At 41.0% G+C, this 11258-nt stretch overlaps 1 non-coding gene across 1 annotated transcript; it reads right to left on the bottom strand.

Moving 5' to 3' along the window:
• Nucleotides 1-6364: 6364 nt before the first annotated feature.
• Nucleotides 6365-6473, bottom strand: LOC138742170 (U6 spliceosomal RNA). The gene has a single exon (XR_011343963.1). It is a non-coding gene; the product is annotated as a U6 spliceosomal RNA (small nuclear RNA).
• Between the last annotated feature and the right edge of the window lie 4785 nt (nt 6474-11258).

Genomic DNA, 11258 nt, shown 5'->3' with positions numbered 1-11258 from the left:
TGAGATGTGCAAAGTTCTATAACAGTCAGTTTGGAGGCTCCCTCAATCACAGTAAAAAAGAAGGCACACAAAATATCTTGGCTCACAAGATTTGATGCTTTCTTCCATTTGTCTGCTCAACAAAGCCCTCTTGTTTGCAGGTTTGACCAACGTGCATGAGAATCTCTGTCATGTCAGCTTCTGAAGCAAAATTTTTTTTTGATAATTTGTCGAAATGTCAGCAACTTTTCTTGCCATTTCAAAAATGATGACTGCTTGGAGGATAGATCTGAATAAAAAATGGAAGGCTTTCTCTTTCTTGGATTAATGGCTGGCCTTCCTTACACTTTTACATTATGGCTGCTATTCTCCAAGAACTGTTCCAGAGAAAAAAGAAAGTGAAAGTGACTACTAATTAGCATTTCTGCAAAGTTGATTTTGTTAAATACACTGCTGGAGGAACAAGCAACATCAATGGGAGAAAAAAGAATAGTTAATGTTTCGAGCCAAAATTCCTCTTTGGAACTAAAGAAGAGTTTTGGATTGGGACATCAACCATTCTTTTTGCTCCCACTTGTGCTCCTCCAGCAGAATATGTTTAGCATCAGATTTCTGCAGGGCCTATGAGACTTGCTTGAGTTGGTAACTTGGTCAGCATGGACAAGTTGAGCTAAACGATTTGTTTCTGTGTTGTAAAACTCTATGACAGCCATATTATTTATTTCAATGTTTTAGTCTGACAAATTAATTTCAAAAAACCTATTTATAATGCAAGCATAATGCAACTGACAAGATGCCCCTGAATGCTCAAAGTATCTTTCCTGTAATTAACATGGATGATGAAGAAGCCTCTGAAAACAGAGAATCTGGGTACTCAGAAGTCTTGTGACAGCCAACTCCAGGTACAGAATTATCCTGATTATTGATAGAGAGAGCAAATATGTCTGACTGTAGATTATGTGTTTATTGATGAGAATACATCTGGTTTGGAAACTTCTTTCATTCAAAATAACTTAGTGGAATGTATCCGAACCCTGGTTTGATGCAAGCCAATGAACATGATGTCGTTGTTTTAAGCTTGGTTGATGCAGAAGCCTTACAGATATCAGTTTGCAAGCCACGTCTCCTGAATGTTCTCTTGCTGTGGGGCTAGTCGTCTGTGCTCTGTAAACATCATGTTTGTTACTGTACTAACAATAACCACACCAGCAGTGCGAGTATAAGACAGCTTTAATAAACTAATATGTACACTAAGAGGTCTTGTCTCTCTGCAAGTCGAACCTGGAAGGCTAGACTGTAGCTCTGGACTGCTTTATGTACAAGGTCACCAGGATGACCCCTGGTGACCTAGTGGTGTAATTACATATCACCACAGTTACAAAGCTGTCCTTTTAAGTTCAGAATTTCTTGCTGGTTGTAATCAGGTTTTATGAAGACTGGTTCTTGTATTCACACCTCCTTTCTTTATAAAATTACATTACACCTAACTCCCAATTAAGCCCTGACAACCCAATCTAAACATCAGGAATGACACCTCACCTTTCATCTGGACACATTACAGGATCAAATTCAATAATTTTTAGGTACCTCTCTTTTTGAGACCCGATGCAAGGGGTTCAGCCTGAAACATTGACTAGCCAATTCCCTCCACATATGTTATCTGGGTTCCTCCAGCAGCTTGTTTTAACTCCAGATTACAGCATCTGAAACCTCTTGTGTCTTCACATCACCTTTTTTGTCAGTTTCAGAACTGATCCTTTCTGTTCTGTGGTTCTCCGTCCATTATATTAACTTGGGTTTTCTCTACCCACAGATCAGTTGTTCTCAACCTTTTTTGTTCACTCACAAAAGAGGTATAGATGCCACAAGACGCACACCACCAGGTTCAGGAACAGCTGCTACCCCTGCACCATCAGACTCCTCAACAACAAACTCAATCAGAGACACATTTAAGGACTCTTACTTGTGCACTTCTATTGGTTTTCTTTTTGTTCTCTCTGTATTGCAGTCAGTTTGTTTAAATATGTTATCGATTTGCAGTTCTTTTATTTGTTTACATGTTTACAGTTTATTTTTGCACTACCAATTAGCGGTAATTCTACCATGCCCACAGGAAAAAAACAGGGTTGTATGTGTGGTGCGCTGTTAGCCAGAATCAGACACACACAAAGATAAAGACTATACAATAGGCTTTAATCCACAAAGACTTCCACAGAGTCAGGCTGGCTGTGGCTGCAGTAACTCTGAGTGAGGCCTTGGGAGGCTGGCACAGGCTTATATCCAGAGGGTGATTGACACCTGACCGGGTGGGGCTTGATCCATTCAGGCCGACTGATTGACAGCCGGCCAGGTATTGTCCTGTCCCCTTACACTCCTGCAGGTACAGAGGTTGCCCCTGCAGTAGGCCGATGGTGTACCACCACAGTATGGGATGTCATATATGTGAAATAAATAAAACATAACACCTTAAGTAATCACTGACTAATCAAAAAGCACCTATGGCATCTTATGCCATAAGCACTCTGTAGTCAAGGATTACTTAAAGGGGCATGTGATGGGACAAAAAAGGCTGAGAATCACTGTCTCAGGCAATGTCTGATATCCTCGGCATTTCCACCATTTGCCTTTTGCTTTTGAGTTCAGAAACTTTGCTGACCTCTATTTTAAAGTCTTCTGTCTTTTTTTGGTCACTCTATACCAGTGGTTCTCAGCCTTTTTGTTTCACTCAGATTTTCTTTCTTTGGCTTGGCTTCGCGGACGAAGATTTATGGAGGGGGTAAAAAAAAGTCCACGTCAGCTGCAGGCTCGTTTGTGGCTGACCAGTCCGATGCGGGACAGGCAGACACGATTGCAGCGGTTGCAAGGGAAAATTGGTTGGTTGGGGTTGGGTGTTGGGTTTTTCCTCCTTTGCCTTTTGTCAGTGAGGTGGGCTCTGCGGTCTTCTTCAAAGGAGGCTGCTGCCCGCCAAACTGTGAGGCGCCAAGATGCACGGTTTGAGGCGAGATCAGCCCACTGGCGGTGGTCAATGTGGCAGGCACCAAGAGATTTCTTTAGGCAGTCCTTGTACCTTTTCTTTGGTGCACCTCTGTCACGGTGGCCAGTGGAGAGCTCGCCATATAATACGATCTTGGGAAGGCGATGGTCCTCCATTCTGGAGACGTGACCCATCCAGCGCAGCTGGATCTTCAGCAGCGTGGACTCGATGCTGTCGACCTCTGCCATCTCGAGTACCTCGACGTTAGGGGTGTGAGCGCTCCAATGGATGTTGAGGATGGAGCGGAGACAACGCTGGTGGAAGCGTTCTAGGAGCCGTAGGTGGTGCCGGTAGAGGACCCATGATTCGGAGCCGAACAGGAGTGTGGGTATGACAACGGCTCTGTATACGCTTATCTTTGTGAGGTTTTTCAGTTGGTTGTTTTTCCAGACTCTTTTGTGTAGTCTTCCAAAGGCGCTATTTGCCTTGGCGAGTCTGTTGTCTATCTCATTGTCGATCCTTGCATCTGATGAAATGGTGCAGCCGAGATAGGTAAACTGGTTGACCGTTTTGAGTTTTGTGTGCCCGATGGAGATGTGGGGGGGCTGGTAGTCATGGTGGGGAGCTGGCTGATGGAGGACCTCAGTTTTCTTCAGGCTGACTTCCAGGCCAAACATTTTGGCAGTTTCCGCAAAGCAGGACGTCAAGCGCTGAAGAGCTGGCTCTGAATGTGCAACTAAAGCGGCATCATCTGCAAAGAGTAGTTCACGGACAAGTTTCTCTTGTGTCTTGGTGTGAGCTTGCAGGCGCCTCAGATTGAAGAGACTGCCATCCGTGCGGTACCGGATGTAAACAGCGTCTTCATTGTTGGGGTCTTTCATGGCTTGGTTCAGCATCATGCTGAAGAAGATTGAAAAGAGGGTTGGTGCGAGAACACAGCCTTGCTTCACGCCATTGTTAATGGAGAAGGGTTCAGAGAGCTCATTGCTGTATCTGACCCGACCTTGTTGGTTTTCGTGCAGTTGGATAATCATGTTGAGGAACTTTGGGGGACATCCGATGCGCTCTAGTACCACCTTAAGTAATCACTTACTAAACACAGAGCACCTATGGCATCCTAGTGATGCCAACAGCTTTAGTGCTATGGGTGGGGGGGAGGGGGAAGTGTGGTCACAATACCTCATTTTGGGGGCAATGGCCTTGAGCAGGTGGGGACCTTATTTGGTGGGGGGGTAATACCAGCAGATGCCTCCACTTGATGCCAGCCCTGATCTGTGAGTAGAAATGGTCAGTCATGTTTTGGCTCTGAGCTCTTTATCATGACTAAGATAAAATAGGATGATTAGATACAGCATATAAAGAGGGAAAGAAGTTGGGGGAGGATCCAAAGATGTCCTATACTCTTTCGCCTCTGGAGTGAAACAGGAAAGTCTGCAGATGCTGTGATTGCTTTAAAAACACAGAAATACTGGAAGAACTCAGCAGATCTCATAGCATCCACAGAGGTAAGGATATATACCTTGAGGAAGGGCATAGGCCTGAAATGTCCGTAATATTACTTTACCTCCTATGGATGCTGAAAGACCTGCTGAGTTCTTTTAGCATTTCTGTGCTTTTACATCTATCAACTCTGGGGCTGTCTTCCATTTCCTCCCTGATCTGTGCCTTGTATTGTGGTGGGGGAATGCAGCCTATCTCTTTAGTGAACTGCTCGTACCCTGTGCATTGTTCCTATTTTAATGACCATAACAGAGTTGCTCCCTGAACCCACATATGGCTCTCTCTTGAGAAATTCCCTCTCACTCATTGCCCATCCATACCATCCTTATTCTAATCTTCTACCTGCCCTTGGCTCATTCTCCATATCATAGTACACTCAGAGAAAAACTGTTTTTAAAACATCCATAAATACAAGAACCGTATATTGCAGAAATTGTGAACTCAAGACAAACTCCATCAGTGGCTGACACGCTATTTCTTTTGGATGTTAGCAGTTCCAAAGCATCCTAGAAGTACAAAACATATGTTGGCTTATTATAGCAGAAAACAGAAGATATCAATCAACAACTAACATGTATAAATTGATGAACAATTTTGTTATCATGTTGTTTTTCCAAGCCCAAATCAATGAGCTAAATTAATAATTCAGCAGTATGTCTGCTGATCCTTGAGGGATTCTGTTTTCTAACATTCTCCAATCAAAATAACTAGGTTTCCTCTGCCTTTTGTTTTCCTTTTATCAGTCAATTTACTTCCAATCAGCCATTTATTTCCTGTTTTTGCATGCATTAATCGAATGAGCCTTTTGGGTAGTATTTTATCAGATTAATGGGTTTGGGAAGGAACCTTTAACATTCATGTAATATTAGTATCCATATTTTCAATATTCCCTCATCCTAATGGACACTTGTTTCATTCGCACTCATTCAGTTGAGAAATTCTTACTGTTGTCTGTCTTTGTCAGAACTGAAGAAAAAAAATCATTCTATCTGTCTAATAGGTATGGATTCCATTACAACAATGAGCAAGCAATGCCATGAGATGATCTCAAAGGGGAAAATATCGCAAAAGTACAAATTGTAACAGAAAAGTCATTGGATTCTGACTGAAATCTTATTTTGTGACTTCTGGTGGCCTGAAGCCTCTGATTTATTCTGCATGGTTCAATTGATTCATTAATGCCCTCTTACAGGCAGGATGTTACACTGAACATTAACTAAGCTTAAATGCAAAATATTGTAAAGCTGTAATGGCTTGTGAATAACTTGATAGATTTCTTTCACTGCCATGAATGGGTGAGATTTGATTCCCTCTTCAGGGAATGATGAAGATTGCATTAATTTGCATACAATTAGTTTTACAGAGATTTCTGTTCAGCTTGTATACTTATAATTTTATTGTTTATTTACAGCCCTCAATGAACTGTTTATATAGTCCTGTAATGATTTTCTAGCCAAGTAAGTCGTTGCCTGGAACACATTTTTAACAATGCACTACTTCCTTGCTTGACATGACCTAATGAATTTGGAGGCAATTTCAATGTGCACCAAAGCAATGAGACTGTGTAAGTGCAATAAAAATGAAATGAGATAATTTTAAAGAGCCAATAATGCATTTCAGTTATCTAAAAATATGATCTAAGTATCAAGGAAACTCAATCCATTTTAAAAGAGACTGTTTCAATGCAGTTAATTCAAATAGCAGAATCACAGGCTGTTTTCTTTGTGTAAAACCTTACTTATAGCAAGACAGTGGTTGTAGTAAATCTGCTCAATTTTCATAAAAAGATAGATCAATTGAGAGATATGGACACTAGAGGCAACATTAACTAGATTTGGTGGATAGTCAGTGAAGCCCGGAGACCCCAGGACTGTTCTTTCAAATGTCGACTGCATTCTTTTTTACATTAAAAAAAATATGGAGCGCTTCACAAATTTGCACATCATCCTTGTGCAAGGGCCATGATAATCTTCTCTGTATCATTCCAGTTTTAGTATATGTGCTGCTGAAGTGAGAACACAAACTGCCATTATTAAGATATGGGGTGAGGGGGGCGGGGGGGGGGGGGGGGGTCCCATACAGTTTACTAGTTCTGAGAAAAGGTGGGAAATCAACCAACGTTTCCAACCCTTGAAGCTTGAGTACAAGGCTAGAAACATCAAGGGATTCGAGATGGGAAAGACTGGTAAAATGAATGTTGGCAAATGAGGAATCAAAAGCCCCTTTTATATTGCAAAGCTGCAGTATTCCCGTAGACATGACCCATCTTAGGAAGCCGGTTTGCGCGTTCACACAGAACTGAAAAATGCCAGCTCTGGGAGTCACATACGCTCCTCTGCTGAGACTACCTACCTAGATGGATTGAAGATGGGTAAGTCTAGACCTTCCCCCTCCCCCAATCCACTTTGTGATTCTTTCGCACAGCATTTGAAAGGTGGATAAAACCCAGCTTTCAAGCTCTGTGTATAAGGGACTACAGGTTGGACTTCCTCACCAACCATTTTCTGCTTCTGAAATCCGAAATGCTGGGTGTTATTGACTTGTGAAGGGGGGAGGAGGCAGGGCAGCATGGCTACTGTAGCAGTTAGCTCAACACTGTTACAGTGCCAGCGATTGGAACTGGGGAGTTTGTTCATTCTCCTCATGTCTCCATAGGTTTCCTCCCACCATTCAAAATGAACCAGAAGTTGTAGGTCAATTGGATGTAATTGTGTGGCATGAGCACGTGGGTCGAAATGACTTATTACTGTGTTGTTTGTCTAAAAAAAGAAGCTCACATTATGTTTTGAAAGAAGCCAGTAAATGATAATCTTCACTTCAACAATATTGCTGTACTGGTAGGTAGAGTCATTAATTAAGATGGTGAATGAGGTTGTAGTCAACTGAATGACATTGTTATAGTTCTGTGAATATCATTGGAATCACATTTGGAATCACAATTGATCGAGCAAGTGATGATGTTTCTACAATAGTCCATGCATGTCTTATTGATTGCGGAAAAGGAATCCGCTGAGGCAGTAAGTGGATCTCTCCTCACAGAGACACATAAATCTTAATGTTTCTAACATGTTAATAATACAGAATAAAAAAAAGACATGGGAATACATTTAAAAAAAACAATATACTTCTGAATGAAATCTCATGTTTTCCTTTGTAAGAAATTATATGGCAAATAGTAAAATAGTTTGACCTACTCACCTTTGATAATATTGTTTCACAGCTGAGTTGCTTTTAACAGCTATTTAACAGACATATGAAATATTCTGCAAAATGAAATGCAATTAACAGAAGATTGCAGTTCTAGGACCAGACTGGGGCAAGGAAAGATGGGATAACTTAAAATCTTTAGTTAGATTTGATGCAGTCGTACATTTTTGGATCTTTGACAATTAACAGTCCCAAAGTGGTTTGCGGCGTTGGTAAAGATGTCTTGGAAGGGGAACATTTTCAGTAGTAAACCCTGATCATTTTTGTTTTGGTTGATTATGGATGCTATTTTTGACACTAATGAGAAAGGTAGCATGGATATACAAAAAGTTTCAGCTACTAGAAATGCCGAGCATATCAGTGGAGAGAGAAAACCCACGTTAATAACAGATGGAGAATAACAGAGTGGAAAAGACCAGTTCTGAAACTAATGAAAATAGTGATGTGGAAATAGAAGAAGTTTCAGAAGCTGGAATCTGGAGTAAAAAAGGACAAGCTGCTGAAGGAACCCAGACAGCATCGGCAGAGGCAGATAGCTAGTTGATATTTCGTCTTGATCCCTTGCATCGGGGACTCAAAAAATGAGGTTCCTGTAATTATTGAATTTTCTAATCCATCCTCCCTCAACCACACCCAGCATAAAACACGAAGGCAGCCGCAAACCCAAGCTACGTCCTAGACCCCTTGAATCACAAGCATCTGTCATAATTTTTCACAAAACAAAGAAAGATGCTTGCACTGCTATAAACAATGGATCAAGGGACCAAGCAAAGTGTTTGTTCCAGCTCCCTGAACCAGCAGGTTATATTCTGTCTCCGTGCTTTTAAGTTGGATATCAAATTAATATTTTTGGAAGTACAATGGAGCTCACACTTGTGTGACCTTAAAATTAAAACTACACAGTTTGGGAAGGAAGTTCAGACAAACAAGAGCAGCAACATAGATCTGTAAAATATTAGAACAAGTGAAATTTGCAAGAGGTAATTTGTGAAGAGAAGCTGTTGGCAAAGTTCCTCATGCAAGTGAGCCAAGTCGAGAGGGTCGGCCCTGAAGTGTTAAGCACATTATCTCTGACCCACTCACCTGCTTAATGATCCTTGTATAGCTCAATGTATTCTTTAAAGTTTGCTGTTGATGATCTACCATGGGACAAAGCTGAATATGTAATTCTTTCAGGAGCTCACACATAGCAAACTGTAGCAGCATTTTAACGAGACATACCAAGACAGTTAAATTCCCAAAGAGGGCTCACTTTCACCCTAATGAGCAGAAGTATGGCTATTCACAGTTTTTACACACCTTCCGCCTACAATGTTTTTCTAACTATATGCTCAATTTCTTTGTAATGAAGTGGTGAACACTGCAATATCATTCCGACCTTGCACATTTACACACACAAGAACAATATGCTACAATTTGATTTTTGATACTCTGAGAATCAACCTTGGTTTCGATGGTGTACAATTTTTTTAGACCATTTTGAGGAAAGTAAATGACATTTTCTTCTGCTCAGATCAAGTTGAATAAATAACCATTAATTGAATATTTTAGTGAATCAACATTATAAGGATGCATGGAATGGTTAATGTTAATACTGAGTTTTCTGTAATTATATGTAGCACACTTTAAGCCATTTGTAAAATGAAAGAAACCTTTCAGTTGGCTTTTTCCAAGTTGAGTTTGTTGAAAGGAAATTATGGACATTATAATAGAGGTAATGAACCATTGTTTTTGTACTTAAGATTCATTTAATATCATGTAATAGAACAGAACCTGTAGTATTCCACAAAATTGCCTTCTGCCTGCTGTAAGGCAGACAAAGAGTTGCAATTAGTTTCACCCAGCCCCCTTACAGTACAAGAGAAAGGGAAGCAAAAGAGAGTTCCTTCAGAGACACCGAGTGTCCGGAGATTTGCCTCCAGTGCTCGTGCAGCCTCTGTAGCCGCACTGACGTCTGTCTGATCCTTCAGCAACGCAAACTCCAGATCCAAACTTCCAACACGATCAGGAAGTGTTCAGCACCTGAAGCCCCTTGGGTGCCCTTTTTGGTCTCAATACCCTCTTGAATCCTGGTTCCGATACCTGGTCCCCATGAGCCAGTCTCCAGCAGCTCGCAGTCCGTGCGGTCCCCCAATTGTAAGGCGCACTCAGCTGTGTAAGTTCCTCACCTCCCTAAAGCTGAATATTCCAGATCTTCATTCTGTAAGTTTTAAATTCTGTGGCAAGCAGGACATTAGATAAATATAGTTGAAGATCAGAACAAATGTGTGCAGGCTCAGTGCTTTATTCTGAAACAACATTCTGATACGAAGATGCAAGAGAACACAGACATTTCATCAACAATTACTATCCTGCTACCGAAAGATAAAATAATGTGCATCTTCTAAGAAAAAGTCTTCTTATCAATCAACAAATGAAGTGGTCACTAATGTGTGAGTATAGTTCATGCAAATATACTGAAGCTTTTGATATAAAAATAATTTGAACCCAATCAAAAAATCTGACTACGCATGAAGATGTTAAAAAACCTAACAAACCATTTCCCAGGATTACTACTTGCTTTGGGTCTGACGTTCAGCCACAAGTTTGATTTTGACTCCAGATGACCGTGTTTTTGCTTGCCCTCAGAAAACTGAATGGCTGGAGAGACAAGGACCATCATAAAGTGTTCATTACTCAGCTAATGTATCTAAGTAAAAACACAATGCTGGAGAAACTCTGCTGGTCAAGCAGCGTACTTTACGTAGCAAAGATAAAAATGCTTAACCAATGGTTCAGGCTTGATCCCACATCAAGGAATGATTAAAATATAAGTAGATGCCTGTTATTTGAGTGTCTGCCTACATTTTGCTCATACCTTGATGATGGGCTCAAGCCTGAACCATTGGTTGTCTATCTTTATTTTTCCAATATAAAGTACACGCTGAGTTTCTCCAGCGTTGTGTTTTCACTTCAACCACAGTGTCTGTAGACTTGCATGTTTTACTTTAGATAATGTATCTATACCATTTTCTCCTCATAATTGAGACAATTTTCTTCATTATGATTTCCAATCTCCTCCAGAACTCTAAACATCTCCTTTGGAGGCCTCAAATTTCTCCATCACCTAATCTGTACAATTTCTGATCATTTCTGAGGCTTTAAATTTTACTCCGATTTTCCTGCTATCCATGCATGCTCCACATATTTCTCCAGGCCCTTTCTTCCTATCTCTTCATCTCCCACAGAGACTGGTGGACACCTACTTAATGAAAGATAGCCAGCATCTCAATCTGGTCGTCTTATCCCAGAAAATAGAATTTGGAAAATGCCTTAATATAGAATTCTTGAATTTAAAAAAAAAAATTATACATACAGCATGGTAACATGCCATTTCACCCCATGAGTCCGTGGCGCCCAATTGCACTCAATTAACCTGCAACCCCTGGAACGTTTCGAAAGGTGGGAGGAACCTGGTGCCCCTGAGGAAAACCCATGCAGACACAGGAAGAATGTAGAAACTCTTTACAGACAGTGTGGGATTCGAACCCCAGTCTTGATCGCTGGTGCTATAACGGCATTGCACTAACTGCTATATGCCAACCATGCCACCCATAAC

The sequence above is a fragment of the Narcine bancroftii genome, chromosome 8 (assembly GCF_036971445.1).
Source record: "Narcine bancroftii isolate sNarBan1 chromosome 8, sNarBan1.hap1, whole genome shotgun sequence".
Classification (NCBI taxonomy): domain Eukaryota; kingdom Metazoa; phylum Chordata; class Chondrichthyes; order Torpediniformes; family Narcinidae; genus Narcine; species Narcine bancroftii.
This window is presented reverse-complemented; position numbering and strand designations above follow the sequence as displayed.